General features: G+C 37.5%; 1 pseudogene; it reads left to right on the top strand.

The window, feature by feature from the left end:
- The first annotated feature begins 2886 nt into the window (after positions 1–2886).
- LOC101407414 (olfactory receptor 8S1-like) lies at positions 2887–3821 on the top strand (annotated as a pseudogene).
- Positions 3822–10518: the final 6697 nt, after the last annotated feature.

Here is a 10518-nt window from a genome sequence, read left to right as displayed (position 1 = left end):
TGCTGATGATGTGAAGCACAGAGAGAGAGGGGCAGGGGTCTGGACAAGTTTGAGGGGAAATATCTGAATTCAAAAAGTTCTTGTTCAGTTTCCTCCAACTTTCATCCCTTCTGCCCAGGCCAGTTGCCTGTATAGACACCCAGGGTCTTTATACCACTTTATACTGAGTATCCAAATTCCCACCACACCTTGCCTGCACTCTGTCATGCAGAACATTCCCACATTCAGTGAATAGAGGAAACACTGGGCTTCTCTCTCTTCTCGTTCTCAATAATCCATCAATCCCAGTATTTGTACAACTAACTAATACGTTATTTTTAAATTAAATACGTGCAAGGGCAATGAGACTTTAGGTACCTCAAGTTATATGTTATATATCTCCTTCTCCAAGGAATGAACCCAGATACCTGTCCCCTTGGACAGGATATGACAATGTTTGTTGTATGCCACATTCTTGAGCCCAAATTCCAACTTGAATTCTTACTATCTCTATGGCCTTGGGAAAGTTACCTCATTTTTCTGTATCTCAGTTCCTCATCTGTAAAAAAGGTCTGTATCAGGACTGTTTTATAAACAAGTAGAATCACAATACACAGACTGCCTCCTGTCCCACTGCTGAGACACATGGGCCCTCATTCCAGATTTGGATCCTCAAATAACAGTTCTCCATTATCTTTTTCAAAGGCTGGCATGTTCTTAGGTGCAGAATTAGAAACACAAACTCCGTAGTCGGGTATACTTTAAAAAGTAAATGTAGAATGATTGAAGAAATTATCTGCCTAATTAATTCATAAAATGCTAAATACTTAGAGAAATTTTCAAATTCTAGAAGAGAATGATAGAAATTAATTATTGTTGTTTGTTGTGATTGTTATTTTGCTAGTGAAGAAAGTAGAGAAATGATTCACTTTGAAAAGACTTGACAAACTCAGAAATGAGAGAGGCTCCTTAAAATAGACTTTTTTCCAGCAAGTTGCTCTCATTTTTTGCTGAATAATTTGGGCCGTTCTAAGCTACAGATTCACCTACTGAACAGACTGAAATGCAATCTGGATCTAAGTTCTAAGTGAGACTCATAGTCTGGGAATCTTTGTGAATGTTCAAGATTAATAGTGGAGAAAAGATGTCCACTTTTTTGTCCAAGTAAAGAAAAGGACAAGCACTGTAAAATTGGCTAGTTTACAGGACTTAACTTGTTGTTGTGAGTCCTTTGGGCAACCAATGTCAAACTCTGTGGTGTCAGGACAAAGCTAGAGAATGAAGGGCAGACCAAGAGATCAAAGGGACTGGTCAGAAGACTGTGTGAAGCTCCCAAGTTAGGGAGGCTCCATGAAGAAGCACAACCCAAGTGTAGAGTCCCAGATCAAGTTTCAAACTGAGCATGAAGAAAGGTCTAGAAAGTGAAGTCAGCCATGGATACTGGACAAGAGTGACTTAAAATCTAGGAGAAAAATGTGCATGCATATAACAGTTCAACGTAAGTATATGCAAGGCTGCCTTCCTCTCTACACCCAGCATAACCTGGATATTGCAGACAATCCATGAATGTCAGGGTAGGTTCAAGTGGAGCACTTTTATGGCTGCCTCAAGAGGAGAGCTACCATCCCTAAGAAGTACATAAGAAAAGAGGAGGCAAAGGTGCTAAATGAGAACACAATAATGAAGACAAGGGTGAAATCTTGGTGTAGCCACTTATTCATTCTGATAAGGCAAGATACTCACATACTTCTAATTCTAGATTTGAAAAATTAGGATATAATGATCTACCTAGAATATTTAGTGAAATTAAACGAGGAAATGTCAAATTTTTAAGAGTGCCTAAGACACATTAGGTCCTCGATAAACAGTAGCTTTTTTTCCCTCATTGTTATGTATTATGGAGTTCAGAGAAGCAAATGATCTCAGACAATCTCAGAAAGAGGTCAAAGTTAAGGTGGGAGTAAAATAACAAATAGGATTTGGATTAGTCACCTGAAAGGCAGGGTATTTCATATAGAGCAGATGCTCAAGGAAAAGCAGAGAGAAAGGTATTCCTGTAAGGGGCTCAGGGACAAGTAGACCCATCTGTTCACAGCATTGAGACCAAGATAGTAGAAGATCGCCAACTGTAAGGTTGTCTAAATGCCCTGCATAATGGAGGACTTGAAGGCCAAGCCTTAAATGAAAGTTACTGTATGGAAAAATGATCTGGTGTCTCAGGGTCTTATAAACTCTAGGTATCCAAACTGGGGACACAGATGAGTTATATAATTTATGATACTCAATTCTTTAATCTGCAAAAGGAGTCAGCAATATCCTCTCTTATTCTTTCTCCCCACATCCAACATTTAGACAGACGCATATATACTCACACACACACACACATACACACACTCATCTTTTAATCTCATCCCAGAGGGTCAAATTGACAATATATGTAATTGTGTAGTATCAATGATAAAAAGCTAAAGAAAGACAAAATGATATTATTAAGCAGTTATGAATCTTACGGGAGTTTTGAAATGGGGGAAGAACAGATTGGAAAACAAAGGAGAGAAGATAAATGTTGAAATAGCAACTCTGCTACAATGTGAACAACATACACAGAACATTGCTGACATTGAAGGAGATAGAATAAATTCATCATGGACAAATTCTGGAAAAATTAGCAAATTTCTTCAGCAGTCTTTAAAGTAGAATAGCAGCCATATAGAAATATCATAGCGAGTTTGATACAGAGCACTAGAAGGTGAAGGAAGCATTCTAGATAGTCTTTAAGGTCACATATGAAATCTAAATAATTAGAGGTATGTACATAAAAGGAGATCCCCACCTCTGTAATTGGGCATAGTCCAGAGAAATTTCAAGTCCATTCCTATATTTATTTCTAGGAAACATTCTCTATAAATGGCCTTGAGAAACCACAGCACTATCACTGAGTTCATCCTCCTCGGGCTGTCTGCTGACCCCAGAGTCCAGGTTCTGCTCTTTGTGCTGTTCCTGGGGATTTACCTCCTCAGCCTGATGGGGAACCTGATGATGCTGCTGGTGATCAGAGCTGATCCCCACCTCCACACACCTATGTACTTCTTTCTGAGTCACCTGTCTTTCCTGGATCTTTGCTTCTCTTCAGTCACAGTGCCCAAGCTTCTGGAGAACCCCCTATCTAAAAGAAAAATCATTTCAAAAGAGGGATGCCTGACTCAAGCCTTCTTTGTGTTTGACACTGGGGAACAGAAATCTTCCTGCTCTCTGCCATGGGCTATGACCGCTATGCTGCCATCTGCCACCCTCTGCTCTATGGCCAGGTGATGAGCAGCCCGCTGTGTGTGAATCTGGTGTGGGCTTCATGGGGCCTGGGTTTTCTGGATGCAGTTATCAACATCCCCCTGGCTATGAACTTGAACTTCTGTGAGGCCCATACTATCTCCCACTATAGCTGTGAGCTGCCCTCTCTCTTCCTTTTGTCCTGTTCTGATGTCTCCACAAACGTCACTGTCCTGGTTGGATCCACACTGTTGCATGGCTTTGGTACATTCTTTCTGATCTTCTTCTCCTACACACTCGCTGAGTCCACCATCCTGAGCATCAGCTCCACCTCAGGCAGAAGCAAGGCCTTCTCCACCTGCTCCTCCCACCTCACTGCAGTGAGCTGCTTCTACGGCTCAGCTTTCCTCCGTCATCTCATGCCAACCTCAGGTTCACATCTGGAGCTGATATTCTCCACACAGTATAGTGTGGTCACTCCCTTAGTAAATCCCCTCATCTACAGCCTGAAAAACAAAGAAGTAAAGGCAGCTCTGAGAAGCACCTTGGGGAAATGTTTGCAATGGCACTGGTAACAAGCTATTAAGAGTTGATGAATCAGGAAAGAGCTACAGACTTCAGGATATCTGGTGAGATGACGCAAAATCTTCCTGATGGGCCACTGTTTTAGATGCTGAAAGATATCACAAAAAAAGCTTAAGAAAGAGGCACAGTGATACTTTGAGAGTGGGGTCCTGGTGGGAGAAGATGGTTCGGATTAAATCCTGCTCAAAGGTAGATCAATAGAATGTATAGCCATCTAGACCAGAAATTTTATTTAATCGTAATTTATTCCTCTATCATTTTATTGATACTGAGTAAAAATGTATGTGTATTGAATTATTTTTTGGAATTAAATGTACAGAAAGGCACTGAAAACCATAAGATTTCCCCAAAAAGTGTTGAATCTCAGGGACAGAAAGTTATAAACTTGGGGTTCGTGGAGGAGTTTGAGCTCTGACTGGGAAGCCCATACAGATAGACGAAAGTGCTAAAAATTCTGGACAGAGTAATCGTCAGGTGATTTGAGTGATGCCAAGAACTCTGCACTTGGGAGGTAGAACATGAAGGAAAGTGTCTCTCATTCTAAGGAAAATTTATCCCTCTCCAACAGTTCACCTCCTTTAAGCATTGTTTTTTCCATTTAGCCTATTTGGATAATGCAAGAGTTTTTAGTCAATTTTTTTTTTTTTTTTTTTTTTTTGCTGAGGAAGATTCACCCTGAGCTAACACCTGTTGCCAATCTTTCTCTTTTATTTTTCCTCCCCAAAGCCTCGGTACATAGTTGTATATTCTAGTTGTAAGTCCTTCTAGTTCTTCTATGTGAGACACTGCCACAGCCTGGCTACTAACAGATGAGTGGTGTGGTTCCACGGCTGGCAACCGAACCCAGGCTGCCAAAGCAGAACGTACCGAACTTTAACCACTAGGCCACCAGGCTGGCTCTAATCAATTGTTTTTAAGTAATTTCCTTTTCATATATTTTAGCAAGGTATATAAAATATGCTGTATGTGTTATATGATTCACCAATTTGTATTTTCTGAGACATTTTTCTGCACCATTTATGATTTTCCTCAAAATTGATTGTTTTAAATATGATAACTAGCACTCACTCAATGTTATTTTCTTGATAACAATAATGAGAATAATAGCACATGTATATGAGTAATAGATTAAAGCACTTTAAGTTCCATTTTACTTTATTTTTTCACACATAAAACATATACTGAATCATGTACTAATTAATAACACATCTGTATTTCCAATTTTTAAAGTTATAATAAGAAAGCACATGTGCTAAAGAAAAGATGATGGCTATCAAAAATAATTCCACCACCCATACTTAGGTACATATTTTCTTCTAATGTCACCTGTACATAAAGATTTTAAGGTAATCCATTTATTGAGTAGTCACAACTCTACGGTATATATACACGAAATCGTTTTGCTTTTTTCCCAGTCACTTAATCAACTGGGCTGTGTAATCTCCATTTCCTATTGTTTAAAGAGATATTAGGCAGATCCTTAATGTTCTGATTACTTTGTTTAATAAATATAGATTCTAATTTAAGGCATGTACCCCGAACTTAATTGAAGTCTCACTCCTCTCCTTCCTCACATGCAGATTTGAGCTGGGATCTCACTATTTTGAAGAAGCCTAATATGGTCCAGAGACATACCCTCTACCACCTCTTCAAGACCCATTTCCTCCAATTTGAGGAGCATAAAACAAGGCAGAGGGAACAGAACAAGAGACTTCCTGTGATTAGTCCTGTTGTTATTTTCTCACTGTTGATTATCATTTGTTTTATCGTTAGCAACAGCTGACCAAAAAAATTGATCTCAGGGCAGCAGTTGTAAAAACATTGGCTCTGATGGAGGCATGTGAGAGTTCTTTGGAAGATCCTGCTGATCCTCCTCTCTGTATAGTTCCCTTACCTAGAAGACTTGACTCCAGTTCACTCTCTTCTCCCGCCTCTTCTGCAATACCAGCAGCACCCCATAGCATCTTGCTGCAAGGGAAACCTCCCCCAACAATTACTTTGGATGTGACAACCGAGAGAGTCCAAAGCCAGCTCTCTACTAAGATGACCAATTGACTCCCCAGGAGTCAATTTCCCCAGGAAATTCACACATCCTTGCCATGACAAACAGTGGGTGAGCAGGCTGCTGCATTACCATCTCTCCTCTCTACCCTGTCAGCTTTTCCAGGTCTTCTCTCCCTGGCTCAGATACACATAGAGGAAAGATCAGCAAGTCTACTGCTGAAACAGAAGTCCAACAGAGGAACGAGATCTCTCCTGCTTGCAGGCATCCTCTATTTTTGCATGTGCGTCTCTTAAGACTCCATTCACTTGGGTTCTACAAAAGGAAAGCAATCCTTCCTTCCATGAGAAGAGAAGGAAATGGCTTCCCACCACAAACACTAAATTACCAATAAAGCCAATGAAATGAACACCCTCCCCCATTTTTTCCATCCCAAATTTTTTATTTAGCCAGGGAATGAGGGGGTTGGTGATAACTATGGTAGCATCATAGGTTCTGCTATCTCTTACTAAGCCCCGAAAAGGGTGTCTGAAGCCATTATTGATAGATATTATCAAATGTAGAGTATTTATGTTGTGGGAATGTAAATTGGTTAAGCTACTATGGAAAACAATATGGAGGTTCCTCAAAAAATTAAAAATAGAACTACCATATGATCCAGCAATTCCACTTCTGGGTGTATACTCAAAGGAAATGAAAACAGGATATCAAAGAGATATGTGCAATCCCATGTTTATTTCAGTATTATTCACAATGGCTAAGATATAAAAACAACCTAAATGCCCATCAACAGATGAATGGATAAAGAAGATTTGATATATATATGTAAATATATATAATGGAATATTATTCAGCCATGAGAAAGAAGAACATCCTGTCATTTGCAACAACATGAATGTATCTTGAGCACCTTATGCTAAGTGAGATAAGTCAGAAAGAGAAAGACTAATACTGCATGGTATCACTTATATGTGGAATCTAAAAAAGCCAAACTCATAAAAACAAGGATTAAAATGGTGGTTACCAGGGGATAGGAGTGCTGGGATAGAACAGATGTTGTTTAAGGGTACGAATTTGCAACAGGTAGTAAATAATTCCAAGAGATCTAATGCACAGTGTAGTGAATATAGACAACAATATTGTATTATAATCATCAAACTTGCTAAGAGACTAGAACTTAATTATTCCAACCACTAAAAAGAAATAATTATGTAACTTTATAGAGGTGCTAATTATCACTACAATGGCAATCATATTACAATATATAAATGTATCAAATCAACATGTTATATACCTTAAATTTATACAATGTTATATGTAAAATACATTTCAGTTGAAAAAAATACCAAACTCGTAGATACAGAGAACAGATTGGTGGTTGGCAGAGGCAGGAGGAGGAGGGGTGGGCAAAATGGGTGAAGGGGGTCAAAAGCTACAAACTTCCAGTTATAAAATAAATAAGTCCTGGGCATATAATGTACAGCATGGTAACTACAGTTAATAATACTGTATTATATATTTGAAAGTCACTAAAAGAGTAAATCTTAAAAATTCTCATCACAAGAAAAAAATTTTGTAACCATATGTGGTGATGGGTGTTAATTAGACTTACTGTGGTGATCATTTCACAATATATTCAAATATTGAATCATCACATTGTACACTTGAAGCTAATATAATGTTGTATGTCAATTACTTCTCAATTTAATAAAAAGGAAGTTTGGTTCTTTGAAAACACAAATAAGGCAGACAAACTTCTGTCAAGTTTAATCAAGAAAAAGACAGAAGCCCCAAATAAACAATCTTAGGAATAAAATAGGAGACATAAACAAAATACTACAGAGATTAAACGTATAAAAGGATAAGATGAATGACATTATGTCAATAAATTTGAAAAATTAGATAAAATGAATAAACTCTCATAAAAAGGCAATTAAACAAAGAAGAGGAAATAATTTCTTCTTTCTCAAGAAGAAATAAGATTTCTAAAAAGCTCTTTTTTTGAAGTTGGGGAGATGGAATAAAGCTCAACCAGCTTTATATATAAGTTAGAAGTTTCAATAAAATAAAAACATTGGGGCCAACCCCGTGGCCTAGTGGTTAGTTCATCGCGCTCTGCTTCAGTGGCCCGGGTTCAGTTCCTGGATGCAGACTTACACCACTCCTCAGTGGCCGTGCTGTGGCAGCAACCCACATACAAAATAGAGGAAGACTGGCACAGATGTTAGCTCAGAGTGAATCTTCCTCAGCAAAAAAATAAAATAAAAATGTCAATTCTCCCCAGGTTGATTATAGATTTAATTATTATTTAATTATTTAATTCCACACAAAATCTCACCAGAGATTTTCATAAAACTTAGCAAGCTAATTCTAATATTTCTATGGAAAATAGTGATAGCCAACATGTATATAGAACTTTGATTTATAGTAGTCAATAAATTTTGCTGGGATAAGACGTTATCTATGTGAGAAAAAATGAAACCGGAGCCTTGGCACAGCATACGCAAAATTTAAGTCCAGGTAGATTGTCCACTTAATTGTGAAAAGTGAAACTGTAGGGCTAGAGACAACATAGAAAAATGTTTTGTAATATCAAGGCAGTAAAGGATTTCTCAAGCCAGACACAAAAAGTACCAGTCAACAAACAAAAGCCCAGGACGAAGAGGCTTCACTGGTGAATTCTATGAAACATTTAAGGAAGAATTAATACCAATCTTTCTCAAACTCTTTTAAAAAATGGAAGAGGTGGGAACACTTCCAAATTCATTTTACAAGGCCAGCATTAAGCCATACAAAAACCAGATGAGGACAATATTCCTGATGAACATAGATACAAAATACCTCAACAAAACATTAGCAAACTACATTCACCAATACATTAAAAGGATAATACACTCTGATCAAGTGGGATGAATTCCAGGGATGCAAGGATGGTTCACTCTAGCCACTCTTATTAAACATAGTATTGGAAGTCCTAGCCAGAGCAATTAGGCAAGAAAAAGAAATAAAAGGCATCCAAAGTGGAAAGGAAGAAGTAAAACTATCACCCTTTGCAGATGACATGATACTATTATAGAAAACCCTAAAGACTCCACTAAAAAACTATTAGAAATAATTCAAAAATACAGTAAAGTTGCAGGGTACAAAATAAACATACCAAAATCAGTTGCATTTCCATACATTAACAATGAACTAGCAGAAAGAGAAATCAAGAATATAATCCCTTTTACAATTGCAATAAAAAGAATAAAACACTTAAAAATAAATATAACCAATGAGGTGAAAGACCTGTACACTGAAAACTATAAGACATTGTTGAAAGAAATTGAAGAAGACACAACGAAATGGAAAGATATTCCACACTTATGAACTGGAAGAATTAACGTAGTTGAAATGTCCATATTACGTAAAGCAATCTACAGATTAAATGCAATTCCTATCAGAATCTCAACAACATTTCTCACGGAATTAGAACAAAGAATTCTATAATTTATATGGAACAACAAAAGACCCTGAATAGCTATGCAATCCTGAGAAAAAAGAACAAAGCTGGAGGTACCACACTCCCTGATTTCAAAATATACTATAAAGCTGTAGTAATCGAAACAGCATGGTACCAGCAGAAAAACAGACTCAAAGATCAATGGAACAGAACTAAGAGCTGAGAAATAAACCCACACATTTACGGACAGCTAATTTTTTACAAAGGAGCCAAGAACATACAATGGAGAAAGAAAAGTCTCTTCGGTAAATGGTGTTGGGAAAACTGGACAGCCACATGCAAAAGAATGAAAGTTGACCGTTATCTTACACCATACACAAAAATTAACTCAAAAAGGATTAAACACTTGAATGTAAGACCTGAAACTATAAAACTCCTGGAAGAAAATATAGGCAGTATGTTCTTTGACATTGGTCTTAGCAGTATCTTTTGGAATACTTCTCCTCAGGCAAGGGGAACAAAATAAAAAATAAACAGGACTATATCAAACTAAAAAGCTTCTACATGGCAAAGAAAACCATCAACAAAATGAAAAGACAACCTAACAATTGGGAGAAGATATTTGCAAATCGTATATCTGATAAGGGATTAATATCCAAAATATATAAAGAACTCATACAACTTAACAACAAAGAAAACAAACAACCTGATCAAAAAATGGACAGAGGATCTGAACAGACATCTTTCCAAAGATTTACAGATGGCCAACAGGCACATGAAAAGATGTTCAACATCACTAATTATTAGGGAAATGCAAATCACAACCACAATGAGATATCAACTTGTGCTGGTCAGAATGGCTATTATTAAAAAGACAAGAAATAACAAGTGTTGGAGAGGATGTGGAGAGAAGGGAACCCTCATACACTGCTAGCGGGAATGTAAATTGGTATAGCCACTATGGAAAACAGTATGGAGATTCCTCAAAAAATTAAAAATAGAACTACTGTATGATTCAGCTATTCCACATCTGGGTATTTATCCAAAGAACACAAAAACACAAATGCACAAAGATATATGCACTCCTAAGTTCATTACAGCATTATTCACAATAGCCAAGACGTGGAAACAACCTAAATGCCCATTGACAGACAAATGGTTAAAGATGTGGTATATATACACAATGGAACACTACTCAGCCATAAAAAAGATGAAATCTTGCCATTAGAGACAACATGGCTGG

The sequence above is a fragment of the Ceratotherium simum genome, chromosome 17 (assembly GCF_057802395.1).
Source record: "Ceratotherium simum simum isolate JZ-2026a chromosome 17, ASM5780239v1, whole genome shotgun sequence".
NCBI classification, from domain to species: Eukaryota; Metazoa; Chordata; class Mammalia; order Perissodactyla; family Rhinocerotidae; genus Ceratotherium; species Ceratotherium simum.
The sequence above is the reverse complement of the archived record's forward strand: the minus strand, read 5'-3'. Positions and strand labels throughout refer to the sequence as shown.